The 11,025-nt window shown below is 45.7% G+C and overlaps 1 protein-coding gene across 10 annotated transcripts in view; it reads right to left on the reverse strand.

Moving 5' to 3' along the window:
* Positions 1 to 11,014, reverse strand: part of ADAP2 (ArfGAP with dual PH domains 2) — a 55,256-nt gene extending 44,242 nt beyond the window's left edge. For 3 of the 10 annotated variants that reach the window (XM_039476378.2, XM_074388395.1, XM_074388394.1), the window contains exon 1: positions 8,448 to 11,014. The gene's annotated coding sequence lies outside the window, so the exon portion shown is untranslated. The remainder of the gene's footprint in view (positions 1 to 8,447) is intronic. The other 7 variants (XM_074388398.1, XM_039476379.2, XM_074388396.1 and 4 more) reach the window with 6 other exon arrangements.
* Positions 11,015 to 11,025: the final 11 nt, after the last annotated feature.

Consider the following 11,025-nt stretch of genomic DNA (forward strand, 5'->3'; position numbering starts at 1 on the left):
GGTTACAAGTTGGAGATCAGCCTGGCCAACATGGTGAAACCCTGTATCTACTAAAAATACAAAAATTAGCTGAGCATGGTGGTAGGCGCCTGTAATTCCAGCTACTCAGGAGGCTGAGGCAGGAGAATTGCTTGAACCGGGGAGGCAGAGTTTGCAGTTAGCCAAGATCGTGCCACTGCACTTCAGCCAGAGACAAAAGTTTGTCTTGTACTTGAGAAGACAGAGCAAGACTCCATCTCAAAAAACAAAAACAAAAAAATTAAATAATTATGTTTATTAGCTTTAGAATTTTTAAAAAGTATATTATAGGAAATTTGAAAAATACAGTAAAGAAGGAAAAAGCCACCACCCACAATTATGGCCACCATTTATTCTGGGATTCTAGTGTGCCAGACCCCTTACATACATTATTCCATTTAATCTTAGCCATAACCCTGAGGTACAGACTATGTTTATGCCCATTTTACAGATGAGGCTACTGTGGCTCAGAGGAAAGTTAAGTATGTTTGTCCAAGGTTACGCAACTGAGACGTTGTATACTGAATCATGCATACTGAAGCTGGGATTTGAATCCAAGTTTGCCTTGGACTCTTTTCACCAATATATTAGGTTGAACATTATGAAATTGACTTAACAAAATGACAATGGAAATGTCATAAACTTCAACCTAACTTTATGGGTTTTTGTTTGCTTGTTTGTTTTCAGAGTCTCTGTTGCTCAGGCTGGAGTGCAGTGGTACGATCTTTGTTCATTGCAGCCTCTGCCTCCCAGTTTCAAGCAATTCTCATGCCTCAGCCTCCCAAGTATCTGGGATTACAGGCAGGTGCCACCACACCCAGCTAATTTTTGTTTTTTGAGACGGAGTCTTGCTCAATTGCCAGGCTGGAGTGCAGTGGTACAATCTGGCTCACTGCAACTTCCATTTTCCAGTTTCAAGCAATTCTCCTGCCTCGGCCTCCTGAGTATCTGGGACTACAGGCACACGCCACCACAACCAGCTAATTTTTTGTATTTTTAGTAGAGACGAGGTTTTGCCATGTTGGCCAACTGATCTCAAATTCCTGGCCTCAAGTGATCTGCCCACCTCAGCCTCCCAAAGCTCTGGGATTACAGGTTTAAGCCACCGTGCCTGGCCCTAACATTATGCTTTTTAATAATCCTGCTGCTAACCATCATTAACAATTCTGTGAATTTCCTTCAGGTCTTTTATGCATATTTAAATATGATTGGAACCATATTTTTCATACAAATTTATACCCATTTTTTGCTCTTTTTTTTTTTTTTTGAGTCTGAGTCTTGCTATGTCTCCCAGGCTATAGTGCAGTGGCATGATCTCAGCTGATTGCAACCTTTGCCTCCCCGGTTCAAGTGATTCTCTTGCCTCAGTCTCCTGAGTAGCTGGGACTACAGACACACACCGCCATACCTGGCTATTTTTGTGTTTTTAGTAGAGACAGGGTCTCAAAAAAAAAACAAAAAAACAAAAAAAAACAAACCAGCCCGAGTGCGGTGGCTTATGCCAGGCTGGTCTCAAACTCCTGATCTCGAATGCCTTAGAAGGCTGAGGCAGGCAGATCACCTGAGATCAGGAGTTCAAGACCAGCCTGGCCAACATGGCAAAACCTGGTCTCCACTTAAAAAAAAAAAAAAAAAAAAAAACAGGCCAGGTGCAGTGGCTCACATCTGTAATCGCAGCACTTTGGGAGGCCAAGGTGGGCAGATCACAAGGTCAGTAGTTCGAGACCAGCCTGACCAAAATGGTGAAACCCCATCTCGATTAAAAATACAAAAATTGCCGGGCGCGGTGGCTCAAGCCTGTAATCCCAGCACTTTGGGAGGCCAAGGCGGGTGGATCACGAGGTCGAGAGATCGAGACCATCCTGGTCAACATGGTGAAACCCCGTCTCTACTAAAAATACAAAAAGCTAGCTGGGCATGGTGGTGCGTGCCTGTAATCCCAGCTACTCAGGAGGCTGAGGCAGGAGAATTGCCTGAACCCAGGAGGCGGAGGTTGCGGTGAGCCGAGATCGCGCCATTGCACTCCAGCCTGGGTAACAAGAGCGAAACTCCATCTCAAAAAAAAAACAAAACAAAAAAACAAAAAAACAAAAAAACAAAAATTAGCTGGGCATGGTGGTGTGTGCCTGTAATCCCAGCTACTTGGGAGGCTGAGGCAGGGGGATTGCTTGAGCCTGCGGAGGTTGCAGTGAGCCAAGATCACACCATTACACTCCAGCCTGGCGTCGAGTAAGACTTCGTCTCAAAAAAAAAAAAAAAAAAAAAAAAAAAAATTAGCCAGGCATGGTGGTACATGCCTGTAATCCCAGCTACTCAGGAGACTGAGGCAGGAGAATTGCTTGAACCTGGGAGGCAGAGGTTTCAGTGAGCCAAGATCACGCCACTGAACTCCACTCCAGCCTGGGCAACGTAGTAAAACTCTGTCTCAAAAAACAAAATGAAACAAAAAACTGTATTTTCAAGCACCATACTCTGCTACTCTACTGTAATTGCTTGCTGGTTTATTGGTCTCTCACGCTTCTTTTTTTTTTTTTAAAGACGGGGTTTCACCATGTTAGTCAGGCTGGTCTTAAACTTCCAACCTCAGGTGATCCGCCCGCCTTGGCCTCCAAAGTGCTTGGATTACAGGCGTGAGCCACCATGCCCCGCCGATCTCTCACACTTCTAAGCTTCAGGGACAGGGGTTGGGTCAGATGTGTTCTCTGTTGTATCCCCAAGCACCTGCATGCTGCATAGCAGGGATTCAACAAATGTTTGCTAAATAAACAAAGAAACAAGGATCATAAAAAATAATAATCAATAAAGTAAGAAGACTTGGGATCACAAAGTATTTTCCTTTTTGAAGGAAAGAAATAATTCCTTTTGAAGGCAAATGAAACAGCTGACAAGCAGCCATGCAGAGTAAATAATGTGATCGAGCTGACCAACATATTTGTGTGTTTAATATCACCTTGTCTTCAACACCTGGAACCACTCACATCTCAGAGGGACGCCCCACTGCAATACCCCCTCAGGGCTTGCTCATTCATTCATTATTTATGGGGCACCTACTATGTGCCAGATACTGTTACAGGGCTAAGATATGGCCATATAGCTGGGGAGACAGCTGCCTTTGTGGAGCTTAGCTTCAAGTTAGGGAGACGGAAAGTGAACAGAGAAACAAATATACATATATACAAAATAGTGCAAGAGTGATATGTGCTATAAAGAAAAAGGCACAGCCGGGCAAGGTGGCTCACACCTGTAATCCCAGCACCTTGAAAGGCCAAAGTGGTGGATCACCTGAGGTCAGAAGTTCGAGACCAGCCTGAGCAACATGGAGAAAGCCCATCTCTACCAAAAATGCAAAACTAGCCAGGTGTGGTGTCACATGCCTGTAATGGCAGCTACTTGGGAGGCTGAGGTATGAGAATCGCTTGAACCCGAGAGTCACAGGTTGCAGTGAGCAGAGATCACATCACTGCACTCCAGCCTGGGCAACAAGAGCAAAACTCTGTCTCAAAAAAAGAAGAGTGAGGGGATAGAGAAGAATGAAAATTGCTATTTCAATAGACAGGTCAAGGAAGTCCTCTCTGAGGAGGTTAACATTTGAGCAAAGATCTGCAGATAGGGGTCAAGCTAACCAGCAGCGATCTGAGAGAGGAGTGTCCTAGGGGAAGGGAATAACCAGGGCAAAGGCTCAGGGGCAGTAATGTGCTTGGTGTGTGCTCTGTCCACATCCTTTGAGCACAGAGCTATCCAATTCCATGCCATTGTATCTCGCTCATCCTGTCCCTCTCCTACCCCAGCTCTCTCCTCTACACCATCCTCCAGCCCAGCCTCCATTGGTCAGTAGAACAAACTCCTACCTCCATGCCTAAATTCAAGTCTTACTTTTGACTGGTGCAGTGGCTCACGCCTATAATCCCAGCACTTTGGGAGGCCAAGGCAGGCAAATCACCTGGAGTCAGGAGTTCGAGACTAACCTGGCCAACATTGTGAGACCCTGTATCTACTAAAAACAGAAAAGTTAGCTGTGCGACCCTGTCTCTACTAAAAATACAAAAATTAGCCAAGCATGGTGGCATGTGCCTGTAATCCCAGCTACTCAGGAGGCTGAGGCACAAGAATCGCTTGAACCCAGGAAGCAGAGGTTGCAGTGAGCCAAGATCACGCCACAGCACTCCAGCCTGGGCAACACAGTTGGACTCTGTCTCAAGAAAAAAGAAAGAGAAAGAGAGAGCAGCTGGACTCCGTCTCAAGAAAAAAGAAAGAGAGAGCAGCTGGACTCTGTCTCAAGAAAAAAGAAAGAGAAAGAGAGAGACAGAGAGAGAGAGATAGAGAGACAGAGAGAGAAACTGAAATGCATAGGAAATATGTAACAACATTGAAGCATGAGCCAAGTTTTCTGATTCTGGGTCTCAAATTGTGAGTGCTGCATTTTATTTTGATCATTTGCCTAGTCATTTTAGTTATGTATAATACTGAAAAAAAAATAATAAAATGTAACATAAAAGCAGAAAAAAAATCCAAAACTTTTCCCAGATGAAGATTGGTAGGACAATTATCTTTCCCTGAGAGTTGGGGGTGGAGCAGTCAGAGAAATATATAATGTGCTCCCTACCCTAAATGATCTAGTCAAGAATCAGCAGTCCTTTTCTCAGGAGTCTGTATTGAAGGTGATGAATGACTTTGAGGACTATAGACTATGTCACGAAATAAACATTCAAAATTATATGATGCATATCTAATTCAAAATAATTTGAAGACTTCAACTTTTGTGTTTTTTATCTTATTTTATTTTTATTTTTTTGATATAGGGTCTTGCTCCATCACCCAGGCTGGAAGGCAGTGGTGCAATCTCGGCTCACTGCAGCCTCCATCTCCCAGGCTCAAGCGATCCTCCCACCTCAGCCTCCTGAGTAGCTGGGACTACAGGCGAGCACCACTAAGCCTGAGTAAGTTTTGTGTTTTTAGTAGAGACAGTGTTTTGCCATGTTTGCCAGCTTGGTCTCAAACCCCGGCCTCAAGTGATCCACCCACCTCAGCCTCCCAAAGTGCTGGGATTACAGGCATGACCCACCACACCAGCCCCAGCCAACTTTTATTTTTTATTTTGGAGACAGGGTCTCACTCTATCGCCCAGGCTGGAGTGCAGTGGCATGTTCACGGCCCACTATAATCTCAGATCCTGGGCTTAAGTGATCCTCTCACCTTAGTCTCCCAAGTAGGTCTCCCAAGTAGGTGTGGCATGTGTTACCACACCTGGCTATTTTAAAATTTTTCTGTAGAAAGTGTCTTCCTATGTTGTTCAGGCTAGTCTCAAACTCCTGGTCTCAAGCAATTTTTCCCACCTCAAGCCTCCCAAAGGGCTAGGATTACAGGTGTGAGCCACCATGCTCATTCAAGAATTAAACTTTTAAGTAATCTTTTACTGAAGTATCACAAATACAGAAAAGTACACAAATCATAAGCCTGCAGCTTAATGAATTTTACAAAATGCACACAACATGTTCAACTATTATACAGAGCTTTTAAAAAAGGATAACTAGCATCCCAAAACATTTCCATTTTCTCTTCAGAGACTAGCCCCAAAGGTAATCTCATGTTTATCATCACAGATTAGTCTGTTTTGTTTTGTTTTGTTTCCAGAGACAGAGTCTCACTTTGTTGTCCAGGCTGGAGTGCAGTGGCACAATCTCTATCTCAGGGCACTGCAACCTCCACCTCCTGAGTTCAAGCAATTCTTGTGCCTCAGCCTCCCAAGTAGCTGGGACTGCAAGGCTGGCGCCAACACACTTGGCTAATTTTTGTATTTTTAGTAGAGTCCAGGTTTCACCATGTTGCCCAGGCTGGTCTTGAACTCCTGAGTTCAGGCAATCCACCTGCCTTGGCCTCCCAAAGTGCTAGGGTTACAAGTATGAGCCAATGCACTCAGCCTGTTTTTGTACTTTATATATAGCTACAAATAAATAAATATGTCCGGGCACGGTGGTTCACACCTGTAATCCCAGCACTTGGGAGGCCGAGGCAGGCAGATCACGAGGTCAGGAGTTCAAAACCAGCCTGGCCAGTATAGTGAAACCCTGTCTCTACTAAATATACAAAAATTAGCCGGGTATGGTGGCATGTGCCTGTAGTGCCGGCTACTCGGGAGGCTGAGGCAGAAGAATCACTTGAACTCGGGAGATGGAGGTTGTAGTGAGCCGAGATCAGACCACTGGACTCCAGCCAGAGTGACAGAGCAAGACTCTGTCCCAAAAATAAATAAATATATATTATAGTGATGTGGCTTATTTCACTCAACATTATGTTTGTGAGATTTATCCACGTTACTGGGTGAAACATTTATTCAATAAATACACAATAATCTGCCATTGAGATATTCCAGGTTTTGGCTAATACAAATAGAGCTGCTGTGAACATTCTTGTAATCAGGTTTAACCACATGAAATCACCATTTTTGCAAACAGAAAACTGGTGAATACTGGCAATATTATACATATAGCTCCACTAATTGCAGGTCCTTTAGTGCACATCTGCTTGCACTCTGTTGGATATATACCCAGGGGGTGGATTACAGGGCCATAGGAGGTACAAATCTTCAGCTTTAGTAGTATTGCCAAACAGTTTTTTAAAGTGATTCTACCAACTCACGCTTCCATCAGCAATGTATGAGATTTCCAGTAGCTATTCTCATGAGTGTGTAGAAGTATCACAATGTGGTGTGTTTTGTTTTGTTTTGTTTTGTTTGAGACGGAGTCTTGCTCTTGGCTGGAGTGCAGTGGCACAGTCTCGGCTTACTGCAACCTCTGCCTCCCAGGTTCAAGTGATTCTCCTGCCCCAGCCTCCCAAGTAGCTGCAATGACAGGCACCCACCACCACACCTAGCTAATTTTTTGTATTCTTAATAGAGTCGGGTTTTCACCATGTTGGCCAGGCTGGTCTCGAACTCCTGACCTCAGGTGATCTGCCTGCCTTGGCCTCCCAAAGTGCTGGGATTACAGTTGTAAGCCACAGCACCCAGCCTCCTGTCTCCTTTTAAGTCTGAACATTGCTTCTCAATCTTCTTGGGAATCTGAATCCTCTAACCACATCTAATGCTGGTGCTTCCAAGGGGTCCTCTCCTTGTCTCACTGTGCTTTTCTCATACCTACCCCTTCTCCCTGGCTCATTGCATCTGTTCTCATGGGTAAAGTACCATCTCTACATGCTGACAGCCTCCAAACCTATGTCCAACCTCAGTGCTCCTCCTTAGCTTCAGATGTGCATATTTACTGGACATCCCCCCCTAATGTCCCGCAGGCTTAAAAATAGATTTTTGTTTTTGTTTTTTCCAATAAACCTTTTGCACTCTTAACTTGAAAAAAAAAAAAAAAGAAGAAGGAAATAGAAAATATCAGAGCGTATCACATGCAAAAATACAAAGGTTGTTTTTGGGTTTTGTTGAGACAGGGTCTCACTCCACAACCCAGGCCGGAGTGCAGTGGTGTGATATCTGCTTACTATAACCTCCACCTCCTGGGCTCAAGGGCTTCTCCCACCTCAGCCTCCCAAGTAGCTGGAACTACAGCTGCATACCACCATGCCCAGCTAATTTTTTTGGTATTTTTGGTAAAGACCGGGTCTTGCCATAGTGCCCAGGATGGTCAATGAACTTCTGGGCTCAAGCAATCTGCCTGCCTTGCCCTCCCGAAGTGCTGGTATTACAGGTGTTGAGCCACCATGCCTGGCCTTTTTTTTTTTTTTTTTTTTTTTTTGAGACAGAGTTTTGCTCTTGTTACCCAGGCTGGAGTGCAATGGCACGATCTCGGCTCACCGCAACCTCCGCCTCCTGGGTTCAGGCAATTCTCCTGCCTCAGCCTCCTGAGTAGCTGGGATTACAGGCACGCGCCACCATGCCCAGCTGATTTTTTGTATTTTTAGTAGAGACGGGGTTTCAGCATGTAGACCAGGATGGTCTCGATCTCTTGACCTCATGATCCACCCGCCTTGGCCTCCCAAAGTGCGGGGATTACAGGCTTGAGCCACCGCGCCCAGTGGCCTTTTTTTTTTTTTTTTTAAATGAAATTTTTGTTTCACACATGTATCCTGGATCACGGTCAAAACAGTTTTAAAAACACAGAAACTAGATGACAGGCTATATATAATGATGGAAGGAGAAGGAGTAGGAGGAGCCAGAGACACCTGAATCTGGGTGACAAAAACAGGGAAGCGAGGAGCTAGTTTCTGGGGGAAGATGGTGACTTACATTTTGAAGGCATCAATTTGGTTTTACAGTAAATCAGGCAGTAGTTGTCACTTTCTTTTGTATTTCTAGCTCTGGTTAGAGCATATTTCTGAATAAATGCTTTCAGGAAGGAGGGTGATTCCCTTATAGGTCATTCATAATTATTTCTCAGTAAGAGATGATGCTTTACTAGGGAAAACCACATTTATTGAACTCTTACCTTGTGCTGGGTTCTTCACATCCAGTTTCTCATTAATTCTCCAAGTAGCCCTATGAGGTGGGTACCATTAACTCTGTTTTACAAATGAGGAAGGTGAGGTCCAGAGAGGATGAGAAACTGCCTCTGGTCATGCAGTTCATAAGTGATAAACTGTGTCTTGCTAGCAAACCAGACCGTCTCTGAAAGCAGGACTCCTTATGGCCTCATGTATTAGTTTCTTGGGGCTGCTGTAACAAATGACCACAAACTGGGTGGCTTAAAACAACAGACATTTACTCTCTCCAGTTCAGGAGGCTGGAAGCCCAAAATCAAAGTGTCATCTGGGTTGGTTCCTTCACAGGCCCTGGGGGGACCTTAGTCCACACCTCTCTCCTAGCTTCTCATGACTGCTGGCAACCCTTGGCCTTCCTTGGCTTGCAGATGCATCATTCCAACCCCTGCTTCCGTCTTCTCATAAGAACAACAGTCATACTGAATTAGTCTCTGCCTCAGTTCAGTGTGACCTCATTTTAATTAGTTACATCTATAATGACCTTATATGGAAAGAATAAGGTACTGGGGGTTAGGACTTCAACAAATTTTTTTTTTTTTTTTTTTTTGAGATGGAGTTTCGCTCTTGTTACCCAGGCTGGAGTGCAATGGCGCGATCTCGGCTCACCACAACCTCCGCCTCCTGGGTTCAGGCAATTCTCCTGCCTCAGCCTCCTGAGTAGCTGGGATTACAGGCACACACCACTATGCCCAGCTAATTTTTTGTATTTTTAGTAGAGACGAGGTTTCACCGTGTTGACCAGGATGGTCTCGATCTCTTGACCTCGTGATCCACCCGCCTTGGCCTCCCAAAGTGCAGGGATTACAGGCGTGAGCCACTGCACCCGGCTAACAAATGTTTTTTAAGGGATGCCATACAATCATAACATCTCATTAAGTTGAATAAGCCCTACAGTTGAGGAAATTACTTCCTCTTGGTTTGGAGGATCTTGCACAAAAAGTTGATGTTATTTCTTGTTAGATTCCTAAGTTCCCCAGAAACTGCCAAGGTTCCTAGACTTCCTATGAAGACTATATATATATATAATTTTTTTTTTTTTTTTTTTTTTTTTTTTTTTTTGAGACAAGATCTAGCTCTGTCTCCCAGGCTGGAGTACAGTGGCATGATCTCCACTCACTGCAACCTCTACCTCCTGGACTCAGGTGATTCTCCCACCTCAGCCTCCTGAGTAGCTGGGACGACAGGCGTGCAACACTACACCCGGCTAATTTTTTAGCCATGTTGCCTAGGGTGGTCTGGAACTCGTAAGCTCAAGCTATCCGCCCGTCTTGGCCTCCCAAAGTGCTGGGATTACAGGCAGGAGCCAAAGCTCCCGACCAGAACTTATTAATACTTACGATCCCCCTACATCTCCATTGCCCTCCAGACACGAACAATCAACCCATTGCTGCCTCAAAAACATAAACTCATCACCTTTCCCTCCCTCCTTAACTGGCTCCCCATCTTCCAGAAAGAATCCTTTTCTTTCCACTCTCCTTACATCTCCCAACTTCAATTCCTTATGGTTGGCCGGGCGTGGTGGCTCACGCCTGTAATACCAGGACTTTGGGAGGCCGAGGCGGGCGGATCACCTGAGGTCAGGAGTTCGAGACCAGTCTGACCAACATGGTGAAACCCCGTCTCTACTAAAAATATAAAAATTAGCCGGGCGTGGTGGCGCGCACCTGTAATCCCAGCTACTCAGGCGGCTGAGGCAGGAGATTCGCTTGAAATCGGGAGGCCGAGGTTGCAATGAGCCGAGATCGCACCACTGCACTCCAGCCTGGGCAAAATACACTAGCTTCGCGACTTCTCTTTGCTCCCAGGTTCATCACCTCCAATCCAGCCTCACGTTCGCTATACACTATATGGCCAATTTTCTAGAAACACGTCTCCAGTCTGACTCTGCAAATTATATACCTGAGGGACTTCGGGCTTCCTACCTGGTGGAGCTATTCAACAGCCACACCCAGCATTCAAGGATCAACTAAATTTGGCGCCAGATTCATCTCCCTTTATCCCTTCTCGGTGGAATACCGCTCCAGCGCCAAAGCCCTCTCCTCCTCCCTCGCCCTTTCCTAATCGCTTGCCCGCCTTGTTCACCAGCTGAGCTCCTGAAACACTTCGCATCTCTCACCGTTATTCCAGTCTATCTGCTGAAACGGTTATTTGAGTATCTTGTCAACGCTGTCCCCACCGGATGCCGCTCCCGGCGCCCCAGGCTAGGCTCCAATAGGACGTCCTCAATCTAAGTGTCTTGGAGAAACATAGGGAGTCTCTATGAAGAACGACGAAAAGGGACCGTGCCCACTACAGACTAAAACTAGCCTCTGAATTGCCATCCTGCAGATTCGGCCCAGTGGCTTTCAGGAATCGAACGTTTCCCCAGTGCAGTGGAAGAAGTCTGCGGGCCAGGCAGGGTCTCCAGATCCGGTGACAGGGCCTCGGCAGGGGCCCGCCGGAAGCCCACAGCCCGGACGCGGCCGACCTACTGCTCAGCCGGACACACCTCGGGCCTTGCCCCAGAAGGCCGCTTCGACACGAACT

This window comes from Saimiri boliviensis, chromosome 17 (assembly GCF_048565385.1).
Source record: "Saimiri boliviensis isolate mSaiBol1 chromosome 17, mSaiBol1.pri, whole genome shotgun sequence".
NCBI lineage: Eukaryota > Metazoa > Chordata > Mammalia > Primates > Cebidae > Saimiri > Saimiri boliviensis.